The sequence below is a fragment of the Carassius carassius genome, chromosome 6, assembly GCF_963082965.1.
Source record: "Carassius carassius chromosome 6, fCarCar2.1, whole genome shotgun sequence".
In the NCBI taxonomy this organism is placed as follows: Eukaryota; Metazoa; Chordata; class Actinopteri; order Cypriniformes; family Cyprinidae; genus Carassius; species Carassius carassius.
Genome location: NC_081760.1, coordinates 1,417,015 through 1,435,308, shown reverse-complemented (window position 1 = coordinate 1,435,308; position 18,294 = coordinate 1,417,015).

The following is an 18,294-nucleotide window of genomic DNA, read 5'->3' as shown; positions in this document are numbered from 1 at the left end:
AGCGCTCTGTCTCCCAGCCAGAGGATTTCCTTTTTAGGGATAGACATAGACTCTGTGACATGTACAGCGCGTCTGACGTCACAGCGCGCTCTCACTATTCAGCATTTAGCCGTGTCGTTCAAAGCCGGGTCTCTTTACCCGCTCAAACGATTTCAGGAAATGCTAGGTCTGATGGCATCAGCCTCTGCGGTTCTCAAACTGGGCCTGCTGCGCATGCGCCCACTACAGCGCTGGCTGAGAGACCGTGTTCCAGCGCGCGCCTGGATTTCCGGCCGCGCGCGCATCAGGGTGACCCACGGCTGCATCACAGCTCTGGCCCCTTGGAAAATAGCCAACTGGTATCAGTTAGGCGTAAGCACGGGCGCTGTCTCGAAATGGAAAGTAGTCTCGACAGATGCATCCAACCTCGGTTGGGGCGCCCTGTACGAGGGCAGGTCTGCCTCCGGCCTCTGGTCGAGCCCGGAGCGACTGTTACACATAAACTGTCTGGAGATGATAGCGGTCGAACTATCCCTGAAAGCTTTCCTCCCATTTTTAAAGGGCCACCACGTTCTGGTCAGATCAGACAGCATGTCAGTGGTGGCCTACATAAATCGCCAGGGTGGTGTCAGGTCAGAAACCTTGCACACCCTGACCGAGCGTCTTCTGACATGGGCACATTACAATCTGCGCTCGCTAAAGGCAGCGCATGTACCTGGCATCCTGAACCGGGGCCCGGACATGCTTTCCAGGGCGAATGTTCCCCCTGGGGAGTGGTCTCTTCACCCACAGACGGTTCAGTTGATGTGGAGCATCTTCGGCAGGGCAGAGGTCGACCTCTTCGCCTCAGAAGACAACGCTCATTGCCCAATATATTTTTCAAAGAGCAGGGACGCGCTTGCCCTCGATTGGCCCAGACGCCCGCTTTATGCCTTCCCACCGGTCGCGATGCTACCGCAGGTCATCGATCGGGTCAGGAAGAGCAGATGTGCTATGCTGCTAGTAGCCCCACTCTGGACGACCCAACCTTGGTTCTCCGAGCTGATGCAGCTGTCCAGTACAGCCCCATGGCCAATACCGCTGCGGAAAGATCTCCTCACGCAGCTGAAGGGCGCGCTCTGGCATCCCCACCCCGAACTTTGGGCCCTTCATGTATGGCCCCTCAACGGGTACCCGGGAACCTCCCTGAGGGAGTGTTAAAGACCATTACGGAAGCCAGAGCGCCCTCAACCAGGCGCCTATACGCGCAGAAATGGTCAGTGTTCTCCACCTGGTGCGGGACACGGAACCTAGACCCTCACTTATGTGACGTGACGGAGATACTCTCCTTCCTACAGGAGCGTTTAGATGCGGGCAGATCCCCGTCTACGCTCAAAGTGTATGTGGCAGCCATTGCAGCTTCTCATGCTCCGGTGGCCGGCCTATCACTGGGAAAAAACGAACTGGTCATTCGTTTCCTTAAGGGAGCTCATCGGATGAACCCTCCCCGACCCCCTTCAATCCCTTCCTGGGACCTGTCTACGGTCCTAGAGGCCTTAAAGGGCCCCCCTTTTGAACCGCTTCAGTCTGTCGATATGAAGCTTCTTTCGTTCAAAAACGCTTTTCTACTGGCTCTGGCCTCAGTCAAGCGAGTGGGAGATTTACATGCGCTATCTGTAAGCGCTGACTGTCTCGAGTTTGGGCCTAATGACTCCAGAGTCATTCTCAGACCAAGACACGGCTATGTCCCCAAGGTGCTCTCAACACCGTTCAGAGCGCAGGTCATCTCGCTGTCAGCCCTTTCCTCGCAAAGCGACGAAAGCAACGCGAGCTTCATCTGCCCCGTCAGGGCTCTTAAAACCTATATTGCGCGCTCCGCCTTATTCAGGAGGTCGGACCAGCTCTTCATATGCTTTGGTGGGCGCACCCGAGGTCTCGCCACCACGAAGCAAAGCCTATCGCGATGGATAGTAGACACTATCTCGCTGGCTTACAAATCTAAGGGCCTTTACTGCCCGTTCGGCATCAGAGCCCATTCCACCCGAGGTATGGCCTCGTCATGGGCGTGGTCCTGCGGGATACCACTGGATGATATCTGTGCGGCGGCAGGCTGGGCCTCTCCGTCCACATTTATTAGATTCTATAATCTGCAAGTCCCTGCCCTGCAGGCCAGGGTACTTTCTATATAGACGTGCTAAGCCTTATCACGTCCCCCTTTTTTTTTTCGTTCCCTATATAAAGCTCACTAAGGTTGGCTGTTGGGACTGGGATTTCTCCTGCTATAAAGCCCAGAGCTCTCGCCTCGGGCTGTGACAGGTCGAAGTTCCCGAGCACGCACGGCGTTTTACATTGTGTTCCCATAGCGTAAGCTAGCTTACGCAGTACGAGAGTACTCTCGAAAGGGAACGTACTCGGTTACTAACGTAACCTCGGTTCCCTGAGATGAGGGAACGAGTACTGCGTAACCTGCCGTGCTATGTGCTCGGACCGGGTGATCGCTTCAGTCGATTTAAAACCTGATCCCTATGGTGAAGCGGTGGCTTATATAGTTCCAGCCACGCCTATTTTGGCGCGCTCTGACGTCCAATGGGCGCGAAGCGCCCCCATTGGTTCGTTACTCTCCGCCGCCTCACCATAGGTTGCTGCAGTTGCCGCAGCACAGCCAATAAGCGCGCGAGCCGCTTCGCTTGGGTCTGCTGTGCTGCAGCACTGCGTTTTACATTATTTAAAAATTAAGGATAATTTTTGGCTTCATATTCTCGAGAAAAGGGGACCTTTTCCCATAGCGTAAGCTAGCTTACGCAGTACTCGTTCCCTCATCTCAGGGAACCGAGGTTACGTTAGTAACCGAGTACGTTATGTTTCAATGGTATTTCACAGTAAAGTTGTGTTTTGAACCAATGATTGTGCAAGTGCAAGATTTCTTTAAAGATGTGAATGCGCAAGGCAGTGTTCTGAACATTAGACAGCCCGTGTTACAAGTGATAACCGTTTTGAGTTTTGTGTCTAGAGTTGTGAAAAATTACATCAAGGTTCTGAAAATAGTAGCAAAGTGATTGTAAAAAACTGTAAACAGAGGTCTCAAGGGTTTGGAACGACATGAGGGTGAGTTATTAATGACATAATTTAGATTTTTGGGTGAACTAACCCTTTAACATGAAAATCACTTGCGCCAGACGCTCTATTCACATTTGGTGTGAACGCCACTCACTCACATACACAATGTCATGTCGTGATGTGTATGTAAAGTTGAAAATGGACATTTTACTTGTTTAAAATGTCCCCTTGGAATTATAGGGTTATATCTGCGTTCTGAGCAGTTTTGAAATATTGAGCTTTAAAGTTTTTGCATTCCATGTAAAAAATAACCTTTTATTTTCTAAATAAAAAGTTCCAAAATGTACACAACTTAAAAAACAACATCACATAATGTAAAGAAGTGGTCACAGAACAATAATATGTAAATAACTAAATTTCGTAAATAACAAAATGTCAGATAGAACCTTATAATTCCAAGGGGACGATATTACAAAGATTTGGAACTATATGTCTCAACGTTACCGTCTGGGCAGAACTATTGTTCCAGCCACCAAAGACAGATTGGCAAATAACCTGCCTGATCTATCTCAACTGCTATTTGTACCCAAAAATACATATGAATTAGACGAAATTACTGACAACATGGGCACTATTTTCTCTAATACATTAGAAGCTGTTGCCCCCATCAAATTGAAAAAGGTTAGAGAAAAACGTACTGTGCCATGGTATAACAGTAATACTCACTCTCTCAAGAAAGTAACTCGTAGTCTTGAACGCAAATGGAGAAAAACTTTAAAAGTTTTTAAAATTGCATGGAAAAACAGTATGTCCAGGTATAGACAGGCTAACCAAAACAATCCAAGGTTTTTATTTAGCACAGTGGCTAAATTAACAAATTACCAGATGCCACCTGATTCAAATATTCCACCAACGTTAAATAGTAATGACTTTATGAATTTCTTCACTGATAAAATAGATAACATTAGAAATACAATAGCGAATGTAGATTCTACAGCGTCTAACACTTCAGTTTCATCCATCGCACCCAAAGATAAACTGCAGTGCTTTACAAATATAGGACAGGAAGAGCTAAATAAACTTATCACTGTATCTAAACCAACAACATGTTTATTAGATCCTGTACCCACTAAATTACTAAAAGAGCTGTTACCTGTAGCCGAAGAACCGCTTCTCAATATCATTAACTCGTCGTTATCTTTAGGTCACGTCCCAAAACCATTCAAGCTGGCGGTTATCAAGCCTCTTATCAAGAAACCAAAACTAGATCCTAGTGTACTGGCAAATTATAGGCCTATTTCAAATCTTCCATTTATGTCTAAAATTTTAGAAAAAGTTGTGTCTGCTCAATTGAGCACCTTCCTGCATAAAAATGATCTGTATGAAGAATTTCAGTCAGGTTTTAGGCCCCACCATAGCACAGAAACTGCACTTGTTAAAATTACAAATGACCTGCTTCTTGCGTCAGATCAAGGCTGCATCTCATTTCTAGTCTTACTTGATCTTAGTGCTGCGTTTGACACCATAGATCATGACATACTCATAGATCGATTACAAAACTATACAGGTATTCAAGGGCAGGCTCTAAGATGGTTTAGATCTTACCTGTCCGATCGCTACCATTTTGTTTACTTAAATGGGGTGTCATCTCGTTTATCATCAGTAAAATATGGAGTGCCACAAGGATCCGTCCTAGGTCCCCTTCTATTTTCAATATACATGTTGCCCCTTGGTAATATTATTAGAAAATACGGAATTAGCTTCCACTGTTATGCTGATGATACTCAGCTATATATTTCAACGAGACCAGATGAAACTTCCCAATTATCTAAGCTAACAGAGTGTGTTAAAAATGTAAAAGATTGGATGACAAATAATTTTCTCCAATTAAATTCGGATAAGACAGAGATATTAATTATTGGACCAAAAAACACCACACAGAATCTTGTAGATTACAATCTGCAGCTAGACTGATGTACTGTTACTTCCTCTACAGTCAGAAATCTGGGTGTTATATTGGACAGCAATTTGTCTTTTGAAAATCATATTTCCAATATTACAAAAACCGCATTCTTCCATCTTAGAAACAAGCTACGAAACATGTTATCTGTTTCTGATGCAGAAAAGCTAGTTCATGCTTTCATGACCTCTAGACTGGACTATTGTAATGCACTTCTAGGTGGTTGTCCTGCTTCGTCAATAAACAAGCTACAGGTAGTCCAAAATGCAGCAGCTAGAGTCCTTACCAGGTCAAGAAAATATGATCATATTACCCCAATTTTACAGTCTCTGCACTGGCTACCTATTAAGTTCCGTATCAGTTACAAATTATCATTACTTACCTATAAGGCCCTAAATGGTTTAGCTCCTGCGTACCTAACTAGCCTTCTACCACGCTACAAACCATCACGCACCCTAAGGTCACAAAACGCTGGACTTTTGGTAGTTCCTAGGATAGCAAAGTCCACTAAAGGAGGTAGAGCTTTTTCACATTTGGCTCCCAAACTCTGGAATAGCCTTCCTGATAATGTTCGGGGTTCAGACACACTCTCTCTGTTTAAATCTAGATTAAAAACGCATCTCTTTCGCCAAGCATTCGAATAATGTATCTCTTAAATTGTGAGTGTAGTTGCATCTGCATTTTTATTCTTTAGCTTGGGTTAAACTAATTTTACTTTGTTGGATCAGCAGCTATGCTAATGATGTCTCTATTTTGTTTCTATGTTTTGCCACGGGATTTACATCCCATGGTAACTAGGATTTACACAAGCTCCAGTCTGGATCCAGAACACCTGAGAAGAGATGATGCTGACCCTCAGAGGACCCCAGATGATGCTAACCTTGAATCAACAAACAGAACTAACAATTATTGCTACATGTGTGACTGCATCATATAATTACTATTAATTAATAAAATATTTATAGTTCATCATCTAGCTGACTACGTCTTGTATTATTATTATTATTTTTATTTTTCTAAAATCCTGTCAAACGTGCACAAACTACTAGCTACTACTAAATATTGTAGAAACATAATTTTCTGTAAAGTTGCTTTGTAACGATTTGTATTGTAAAAAGCGCTATACAAATAAACTTGAATTGAATTGAATTGAATTTCTGAAGTTTCAAGTGACACTGCAGAATGGAGTAATGAAAAAAGGAATACATTACATTTAAAAATATATTTAAATACAAAACAGTTATTTTAAATTGCAATCATATTGGATTGGATTGGGTTGGATTGGCTGCTGCCTAAAATAATTAAACATAATTTACCACTTTATTTACAAAATATTAATCTTCAACGCGTGTTCACAAGAGCACCGTGACGCAGGCATGTTGTGTTGACGTTCAGTCAGCTCTCGGGTATCCGTCTGCTGGTAGATGTTGACCAACTTTAATCTCAGCCATAGTATCAATTAAAAAAAGCATTTTAATAGACTTACCAAGTGCAATCAGTCTTGGGGTACCGGGCAGAGAGAGTTGCAGGGACCTAAAAGTAGAGCAATTAACAAAATGTTGTGATAAATTAATTATATATATAGAGAACATACTTGCATCTTGTTTTAAAATACTTCTCAATGTGCTCTTCAATCAAGTTTATAAGCATATGTCACTTTGTGATATCTATGTCTGCCTATCTTGCAAAATAGAAGTTTGATCATAAATGATGATGAAAATTAAAGTGTACCTCAAATGCATGACATATGAATACAAAAACAGTAATAGTCTTTTAGAAATGTCTTAAGAAACTATAATCCTGCCATCTCTTACATCCTCCAGTAAATGTTGGTCATCTGATCTTTGTGTCTTTGCATCAATGTACTGTGCTTTGACTGACTCATGGCTCAAAAGTGCTTTGAGGGTCTCCTTTACTGGAACATACTGCAAAAAGCAGTCCTGTCCTCAGGAATTTTTACCTAGATACACCTGTTCAGGTGCCACATAATTAAAATTCCTCTTGAAATATGTCATCCGAGTGTCATCAGATCTAAATACTCCCTCATTATACAACCTCAGAAGATTACTTTTATTAAGACCAGTTATGATGTTATCAATATCCGGCGATGGCGTATTTTGCTTTCTTAATTCATCTCTCAGTTTTGAAAAAATGTGTTGCATGTTGCGGTCATGCATCACATGAAATTCATCAATTAAAATTTGGATAGTGGTGGCTGGTAGCAACATTTTAGCTTGCATCCTCAAATAGAAGAGTGCCAAATTTGTCAAAAATGTGTCTTTATCATTGCAATTATCATCAACCTCAGAATGCACAACAATTTCATCATGGATGTCACTGTCATATCTACAGTTTGATGCATCAGCATCTATTATTACAGGGTTCTCCAAAGATTCTCTGTGTTTTCTGCTTATGTGAGATGTGAAAGTTGATTTTACATGAAAATGTTTTTCACAGTTGGGAAAGGGGCAGGTAACTTTTTTCCAATCTCGTATATGCCATTTTAAATGGTCGCAGAAGCTATGAAAATTTGGGGATGTACAGTATGCTCGCATCCCGCAACCTGACAAATCACAGCAGCTTTGGTTCACTTTATTTGGTTGTGTGTGCTTACGAAGCATGTGTGACTTTAGTGCAGACAGAATCTGAAAACTACAAGGACAAGTCGGCAAACCACAATTGAACCTAAAATTAGCCAGGTTCCTCCTATGCATTATGATATGGTGGTAAAATCTGTAATGCGTTCGCACAGATAACTTGCAGTGTTTGCACACAAACTGCGCAACCATCTTGACTGCTGCTTTTTTTAAACAGTATGTTAAAGATAGAAATGACCGTTTTCAGATAATGTTAACGTTTTAATATAACAGTCAACGTTGGTATAATAATCACCAGCTTTTCCTCATTGAATTGATGTTAGCTTACCAGTTTCTTCAGAAGAACTCCAATCAACTCCAAACGAAGTCTCCTTTGTCATTGGTCAGTTTTTTCGCGGGCATTGTCGCTACTGTCAATCGATTTACAGTAGAGAATAATTACAGTACTAAACTTATATTTTCCCATAATCCTTTGCTATTTACAGTATTATACTTTTGGCACATTTAACAGTATTATACTGTACATATTACAGTAAAATAGCTACTGTTCAAATTACAAAAATATGTTACAGCAGCTTTAAACAGTTTTAAATCACACTTTGTCTAACATGTTAAAATAAAAAGTCCAAAAAAGTCCCTCAGAAATATTAACTGACCATTCGTTTAAAAAAAAAAAAAACCTTAGTAGGACTGATATGAGCTCTGAATACCCATTAGATGGCGACAATGATCTAAACTCCTCAGTTCAGCCAAAGCTCTTCAGCTTCTCTTACAAATAGTCATCTAACAAGATCTGTGTGCATGGCCCTGGCCCTGTGGTCACTTTTGATCAACTTCATTTAAGCTCATAAAAACAGGACATAGGAGACACACGTACACATCACTGTTTAAAAAAACAACAACTCTTTGAGCTAAAGATGAATGTGCATGTGCATGTTATTTGCTTTTAGCTACAGATCCAACATTCAGAACCATTTGTAAATCTCATTAATCAAAATTAGACCTCTATAGCATCCAAGCACTGCAGGTGTGTATCAAAAACTCTCTCCACTTCTCTCTTACTTTTTTTCTTCTTCAATAATTGCTGAAACTAAGCAGACAAGCTGCAACGATTTTGTGCGATTGTGCGAAGTTTTGGACGATTAGATGTCTTTTTTTAAAGTAAGGCCACATGGTAAGTAGATATATATTGTGATATCCATATATTTATCTATATTTTCCTCATAATTGTCTATATACGTGTTCTCAAATGAATGTATTTCATCGCATACATTGTTATATAAGTAGGTATATTGTATATTTTTCAATACACTGTATGAAAAACAGCAATTCCTAAAGTATTATTCAATATATTGTAATGCATTTGACTAATGCAGCATGCCAAAATCATAATAAATAGCATTCATTTATTAATTTATTAAATAGCATTTAACCTACACTGCTGTTCAAAAGCTTTTGAAAGAATCTTTTATGCTGACGAAGGCAGACATCTTCAATGTCACATGATCCTCCAGAAATAATGCTGATTTGGTGCTCAAAAAATATTTCTTTTTATTATAAAAGTTGCAAGCTACGGAAGCCCCTTTCCACCACTGAATCAAAAATATGATTCTGCTGATTTGTGCATGGTTTTAAATTGTATTGCGAATGTCTACTGTACAGAAACAGTAAAGATGCAATGCTTTTTTTTACACATTATTTTTGACTAAATGAACACAAGGTAGCATAATAATTTTCATGAATTTTCTTGTATATGTCAGTGATTTTTGTCTGTTAAATGAATAAGTGCTAATGTAATAAATGTAAATATTCACCAGCAAATGGAAATATTTAGTTACCTACCACATATTTCATAATGCTTTATTTTTGAGTGACAACATTTTGAATCGATTCATACAGTTTTAATTGATTCTCATAATTTTAACTCTAACAATCAACTGCTATTCTAATAATCACCAAGCCATATGTGTGTGTGTGTGTGTGTGTGTGTGTGTGTGAACAGAGAGAAATCAGATGCTTCCAATAAAGCTGCCGACTTCAATTATTTCAGTTATTTTCAGCCTACTTATCACAAATCGGTGTCTTTCAAATTCAATTGATTTATTTTGCCATCTGATATTATATATTTCACTTTAATTTTCCATAGAATCTTAAGGAATAATACTATGGACACCTGACAAGTCAGTGTGTGTTTGTGTGTGTGTGTGTGTGTGTGTGTGAGGAAGAATGAGGACAGAGAAGAGAGATAGGAGCCGAAGGAGAGATTGGTGGTGGTGAGATAAATGTATGTTGATTATTAGACTAAATACAGTCATTTAGTTAAGCATGTAATGATGTGTAGCCTTGTAAACATTTTCTGCTTTGCCTTCAACTTAGTTTTCCTGAAAACTCACAGCTTGACTTCCTATTATTTATATGTTCTCACACACACAAATACACAAACAGGCTTTGAAATACTGAGAACTTGAAAGATACTGAGCTACACCACAAGCAGAAGTGTGTGTGTGTATGCATTTGAGTGCATTTATTCACCATCTGTAATTCCAGCAGAACACATCATATTCCTGCTAAATCACATTTAACATAATAACAAATGTATTGCCGTGCAATGTGACACTGTTTAGTAGATTATAATCCAGATCTCTTTAGTTTTAAGTTTACTAGTCCTCTAGTCGTCCCTGAGAACAGATTCATTAAGTACATCCAAAACAGGAATTCAAGTTTGCTGAATTTGTTTCATGGATGTTATATTAAACAGGTTTTGTTGTATTTGAGAAATTGTTTGCCTGCTTTTTACTGAAATGAATGGTGTTATAGATACAAAGGTACCGGAAGCACTCTCGTTTTAGGACAATTTACCACCTTATGGAATTTTTATGGATCTGTGGTAAACATTACTTATTCAGACTTTTAATTTTTTATTCTATATCATAAATTCCACACAGTCATACCTCAAATATGAATTTTAAAACGAGTGTTTGCTTTTTTAAAATGTAAGTTTTAACAAGTAAATTCATTAAATTCCTGAGGGAACCCATTCTTATGAATTGCAAATTTTCTTCCAGGTTTTAAAAACGTGGAATTTCTTGATTGCATCTGTATTATAGCTCCACTTTTTTTTTAATAGAAGAAAGAGAGACAGAGGTATTCCCTCGTTATCTGTCCAAGTCTCTCAGACATTACCATATTTGTATGTGTATGTATAACTGTAATAAAGATGGTTGAAGGTGGTCTTTGTGATATATCGCTGATCTCCATTGTTACTCTGATCTGTCTGAAACACTCACATATCCTAACATTACCTCTTTTATTTACTTCTTATAGCCACCCTCGTGTGACCTGTAACTTTAGGGGGTTTTTCTAAGTTGCGTTGCAAGCTTACAACAGCATAGTGGATCCAACCCAAACCCTGAGGATGTGTGTGTGTGTGTGTGTGTGTGTTTATAGGCTATTCATTCCTGATAAATGTCTCAGAGGGCTCATTCCTTTGAAAATAAAACACTGTTTCCATCTCTCCCTCCAAGATCACCTCACTCTTCCTTCCTCTTTTTCCCCTTTCACACATTCTCTTTCTTTCGAGCTTATTCTAAAATCATTGGGACTGGATATGGTAAATGTAATGGTTTTCTTTTATTAGGGCACAGGGACTTGCAATTATGTTCCCAGACACACACGAAAACATATACTCACAATCACATACTCTCAACTCTTTTTTTCAAACAACTAATAAAAGAGCTTTAAAAACACTTTAACGCCGACATGTAATTCATGCACCAAAATTGATTATTTCACATTTACATTTAATTATTTAGCAGATGCTTTTATCCAAAGCAGCTTGAGAAATGAAAACAATAGAAGCAATCAGACCAATAAGAGAGCAACAGTACAAGTGATGTGACAAGTACAAATAGCAAATAATAATAAATATGAATAGAATAGAACAGAATAGAATTAATTGGTCAGGTGCTGCTGAAAAAGATGTCTATTGACATCTCCAAAAAACATCAAAAGACACTAGCACTTACCTATTCTATTCTATTCTATTCTATTCTATTCTATTCTATTCTATTCTATTCTATTCTATTCTTTCTATTCTTGTCACATCACTTGTCACACAATCTCACATCCACACCACTGAACGCTCCCCTAACGTTAGTATTTAACTTCCTTTTTAGTTATTTTTTTGGGAACCAAAGCATTCTTTTTCCAGACTATAAAATAACATGCTCAGAATGTTGCAGAGAGGTTTTTCGAGACAACCTAAAAATAACTTATACAGAATGTTCCCTAATGGATATTTTTTTAGGGGAGCTTTCTGCAAAACTAGAACAATCATTCTACTTCTGTAAAGACAACTTCCCTTGCTGAAATTAATATTTAAAAGTATACTGTGGGAACATTCTAGAAATGTCGTCTTTGGTTCCCAGTGGCACTGGCTGTGCCCCGAATGGCAGACTCCTTTGTTTTTGTGGTCTTGTGGACTTTCAGTGGCTGTTGTTTGTGTATATTTGTTTGTGTATACTTTTGGATTTTAGATGGGTGTGCTCACGAGTGCCCTTTATTTGGGTCTTATTTGGTTTTATATAATGTTGTGGTTTTGAACTTAATTTAACTATTTGAAGAGCACGTAGACATGCAAATATGCCTGCAGAGTTTAGCAGAGTTTGGATGGTAGTTGCATCTGAGTTAAAAAAGTCGAATGCATTGTGTGCCAAACCAATTCTAAGATCAGTTTAACTTACATAGACTGCTGTTGTGCTCACTTTACGAAGAGCCATAAGTGGCAATGCATTGAAACATGAGTCTTTGTGTTTGCATGCTGGTGAAGTGGAAGGTACTGCTTGTCTCTGGTTATAGATTGTGATCGTTTGTGTTTGTGTAAGACCATGTGTCCTTGAAATCAAGTTGACGACAGTGATATGAAATAGCAGGTGTGAGGAACATCTGACACACATTTTCTGGGCTGAATGAGAACATTAGACATAGACTCCTCCAGCTTTTATTCAAACAGGTCATTATGAATACAACATACTAAACCTTTTGTAGAAGCAACAACAACCGAGTACAATTTTGTCCCTAAACCTCACTTGGTGTGTGAATGGCTGACTCATTTCATCCATATCACACCCTACGTCTGCCTGGAAAGTGTGTATGTGGCTTTGTGTGTATGAGTGTATGTGTGCGGCAGCGGGAGAGGAAGACTGGGCAACAGGAACACCCAAAAAATTCTAACACTTCCTGACACACCCTTCCCAACCGGTCAGTCATCTGAAGGAATAGAAATCCTTTCAGCACATCATAAGTTGTGTGAATGTGTCTGTGTGTGTTGCAATTGTGTTTGTGCGTGTATGTGAGAGAAAGAGCCATCATCAAGGATAAGAATACATGTTTTATGATAATGGGAAGGCTATTGTGTGTCTCTGCAACACATTTTTTGACACTAGCTTTGATTGATTGAGCTCACATGCAAACAGATGCACAGAAAACACTTGACCTATCACAAACAAGCTGATAGACTCTGTGTTCCACGTTTATTTGGTATGAGTGTCTTGATTGTCATGCAACATGTAACAGTTTATTGAATTACTTTTTGCAGCCTCATAAGAACAAACAGGAGAATGTATGATGGACCTGAGGAAGTTAACAGCAGGGCATTGTGTGATTGTGTAGATATGTTGTCAGTAAAGAGGATAAAGAATAAAGGAGGGTCAAAAGACACTACTTAAACCCTTGGCTTTTGTATTTGATGCATTGAATATATTATAAAGCAGAGAGAAAATGAGTTTCCACCATCATAATACACTTATTTCCATGTGTATAGATACTCTTGGTTATGTGTATAGACAGACAGATAGATAGATAGACTGTTAGCAATTGATGTAATTTTTACAATAAATTTTACAACAATGCATTGTATTCATGTTTTTATTGTAAATGCAAATGCATGATGAGAAACTGATGGACAGTCCTTTAATATTATTGTAAATACACAGTAGACGCATTATTTTATAGCCACTGCATAGCATTGTGGGATATATTTTGTTTTAGATCACCGTCATGGATATCAGTGTTTCCGTTGGGCTCTTGACCCTCACATTTTGCTGAGTTACTTCTTTTCCAACAATTGCAGTTGTTTTCAGAAAACATTTCTGCATTGATTGAAGTAGATCAACTTGTCTGCTTTAATAACAGGCGAATAACTGCATTAAAGTAGTTTAAATAACTTGACATATAATCACAGTAGCGCTGTTGTATAAACACAGTACTCTATTGTATTAAAAAAACACTACATTACTTGTATATTATTACATCTTTGTTGGTGTGTGTGGATTGTTTGCAATCCCAAATCACTGTTGAAATCTCTTCCATTCATCTCCAGTCCCTATACACGTCACACATATACACACAAACTCCTACATGCATCCCCTCTCTCCAGATGCCTCTCCATCTTTACCTTCCATCCAAGAAGACATTTCCTGGAAAAAATGAAACGACTCTGATGACTTCCTTGTCTCAAGCCCTCCGTCTTTTCCTCTTTTATCATGTCAGTGTGTCTGTGTGATCTATTGTGTCTTCTCCTCTCGGACCGCTTTGTGCTGTTTATTTATTGATTGTGACTGTCTCTGGATGAATCGTACGGATTGGCCGGAGCACTGGTGATTTGATTCCGGCACGTGGATTTCGGGTATTGGCCCTAAATTTACACACAAAGCATTACTCATTTCGGCTTTTTCTTAACACTATCAACTCTTGCTTCAGATAATCACATTTAGATCTATCACTGCAGGGCTAATGGTTCTTTTAAAACTAACATTTATACTTGTTTATAAACACACAATGGAAGAATGATCCCGGGGCAGTGTATTGTTTTTCACCTCGATTTGAATATGTTATATTGCAGGTGCTTCAACCTGATCAAATGTTTTTGAGTTTTCAGCTCCTTTGAGGCTCTTTTCTTACCTGAGCTCTCATGCTTGTAAGCTGGAGGGTCACGACCTTCTTACACTTCCTGTCACAGGAGGATGTGACTGACAGCTTGTCAAAAATGCAGTCTTACGGATGTGAAGAGGTCAAGCAGCTCCTTTTTGCTCCAGGTTTCCATTCATCACTCATTCAGGAACAGACTTGCTCACCAAAATCAGAGCCCTCAAAATGTGAACAACTGCTATCAAATCAATTTAAAACAGCAATCATAACCAGAGCCCTGCCCTTCAATCCAGGCGAATATTTCTCACTACTTTCCTGATCTAAAGGTCAACATTAGCTTAAAGGATTACTGTGTGTGGCTTCCGTGAATTCACACATACACACACATTTCTATTATGATGGGGACTAATGATATTTTCAATCCCTTAATGTCACCGCAACACGTAATTCTCATAAAAACTTTTTACATTATTTATTAAAGCGTGATTTAGTGGGTTAATTAAGCTGTTTCCCTTGAAGGCTCTGGTCTCTACAATGTAGGTGACTTCAGTTTTTACTATCTTTGTTAACATTTGGCCCACAATCTAGTCATCTTTACACAGCTTAAGGCTGTTCTGTTCCTGCACTAAATTCTGTGTGAAAATGTAATACTGAATAAATTCTGGACTGTATGGTGGCTGCTCTATTGGAACAATATGTTACAGCTAAAAATGCTATGTAAATGTATTTATGCCACCTCTGAGTGCTTTACTGTTCATTGAAGCTGCTGAAGTCCAGTGTGACGCTTCAGTTAATAATCATCAGGTAAGATGCAAGTAACTTAATTGCTCAGTAGCTGTTTTACTATAGAACTGTTCATTCACTAATACACTGTCTAATTTTGCCTTTTTAAATTTCATATAGGCTATAATTTACAAGATTCACTTTACAGGACATTTTGAAAAAAGAATGAAATGGTATTTTCTGGTAAAATTTAAAGCATTAGTTGTTTTATTACAACTTAAATTGCTTATTTATTTCCATACATATTTTTTTTACGATGCACGTTTCAGACAGACCGACAATCTTAAAGACTTTTTAGAGCAACTTGCATCGTTAAGGATTAATTAAAGAAACAACTTTATGACACAAATACCTCGTTTAAAACACATTTTGAATATGTTTATCCACAGTCAGAGGCACATTTCTCACAAATTCTGGAATAAAGTGTAATTTATCTAAATTATTATAAATATTTTGGCAGAAGGGATGAGACAGCTCCTCTCTATTTTCCAGTTTGTAGTATGGATCATTTGTTCCAACATTTAACCTGATTTTCTTGTTTGAGTATCTGTTATTTTTACTGACATGGCTTTAAAGCTTGTTCTCTCTCTCTCTTTCTCTCTCTCTTTATTGGCCTTAAAATGTCTTAAAATGTATATATGTAGATCAGGCAAGTAAAAATATTTCTTGGGGGCATGTCCTTAAGTTTTGGACCTCTGTATTTTGAAACCCTGCATACAGCGCAGACATCTAACAACCACTTTAGAACCACCTTATCATTGTAAATTTGGTATATAAAATATATATATATATATATATATATATATATATATATATATATATATATATATATATATATATATATATATATATATCAATCATTAAACTAGTTTGGAATTTGGAAATAAACCATTACTTTTCAATCAAAGCCCTAGTTTTCTAAGTTTGCTGCATGGATCACTCTGATTATTTGATTCTTGCTATGTCAGTCTGTCCTGCCCTGATAACTTGTGTGAAAGTGTATGGATTCAGATCAATCACTTCCTCTGCGTTTCCCATGGCCCTCGGTCCACAGGTGTTAAAGTCTTTTAGCTGCCCGAGAGTCCTTTCATTCATTGCTTTGAGAGATGGGCCAGTGCTGTTATTAAAACAATTGCTGTCATGCAGAGAGGGGAGAAGGTAATTAAATATTATTCATTAATCATACGCACATGCTCACATGCACACAACACACGCTGGGATCTCAGAAAACAACACACAGACGTGATTGAAAAATAGCCTTCCAAGCTAAATTGACCAAAGAATTTGCTGATTTCTCAATCAAGATCTGTAATATGTATGTTGAGCCATTAGTGCATGTGCTGGGTTTCTATGACAGCATAATGTCGAAGGTGTGTGTGTGTGTGTCTGGCTAGTGGCCAGACACTCTCATCACCACGGCAACATCCCAGACAGCAGCCATTGCCACAGCAACAGTGCCTTTGATCTTTAGGAGCCCTGTGTGCACAACCTTTAACCTAATAGCAAAAACACACACATGCACATGGTGTGTTTTGCGAAGTGCATAACTGTGGCACAGTGGCGCATATAATTATAAACAGTGTTGGAGTTTATATTTCAGGTCTTTCAGATCTAATAAGCATGCCGTATCAGATTTCATCCCTTGAAAACAGAGTCTCACAAATCTAATATGGAAATCTTTTGTTAATGTGTTTCCCTAGAGAAACTTGGAGGGGAAACAAAGCTGTGAACTCCAAGGACGGACTGTGAATCTCATCTCATTGTTCAGCAGGTGTCCTCTATGGGTACCATCACACTGGAAATGTGAAATAATGCATGATTTTTCAAAAGATTTGAAGTGTGGTGTACCTCGTGTTCACTACAAATGAACGGAATAAGATGATCATTTAGCCATCAGACGAAGTTAATAGAGGACAAATGCTATCTTACACACACACTGTAGGTTTGAAAATGTCAAAATAACTCACACCTGAAATATAGCCAGGATGACAACCTCTTCAATCTTCTCAATCAGATGCTATTCTCTCAATCAAGAGCTCTTTGTCATCATCTGAGACATTGGACAGGGACACTCTGCTCTATCTTGAGACAATAAAAGCGCCGAGGCAGGTTTAACGTGTCAGCTCTTAAACATGACGGATGGTGTGCCCTTGCATACTGAGCTTTTCATTTGCCCAGTGATGTTTTTTATTCATCTAGACTGCGCCATCTACTCAGTCCTGCTAAGATTTTCACGTAGCATTTTACAACTAATTGACTGGTGACGCAGCAGCCACACAGGGATTTTAGAAGTAAATTAAACTCTGTGTTCTGTAACAGAGACTCAGCGTTGAAGGTCGCAAGACTATAAAGTTTGAGCGTGGATGGATGTGTCAGCTCAGCGGCAAAAATTAATAAATAAAGGTTGAAACTCTTAGCTGACAAGTAGCAGAAGAGCTGGTGTTGTCAGAATATATTACGGTGTAGCTTCATCTGCGTTTAGCATTATTATGATGTCACAAGAGACGCCGCTGACTCTGTGGAACAGTTTGGTAAAGTTGGAAGGGTAAAGTAAAATGTAAAGTAGTCTCGTATTCAAACAGGTTCTGCAGTGGAAGCAAAGCAGGAACATTAATAGTTTGGTTATAGTGTGTGCTGCTAAATTGCTGTAATGAGATCATTGCCCATAATGACAGCTTGAATTAGCAGAGCTGTCTGTGAATAAGCTACGCACACCCCTGTCTTTTCCCTCCCGATGTGTGAAATGTTGACTCAGTCACTGAAGTCTCCAGATATCAGCTGCAGTGTGTGTGTGTGTGTGTGTGTGCTCTTGTTTTTGTGTCATATCAGGACACATCTCTGTATAATGACATGGGTATGACACAGGTATTACAAGGAGAGGGTGACTTATGAGGACATAACCCATGTCCCCATTTTTCAAAACGCTTATAAATCATACAGAATGAGTTTTTTTGAGAAAGTAAAAATGCAGAAAGTTTCCTGTGAGGGTTAGGGTTAGGTGTAGGGTTGGTG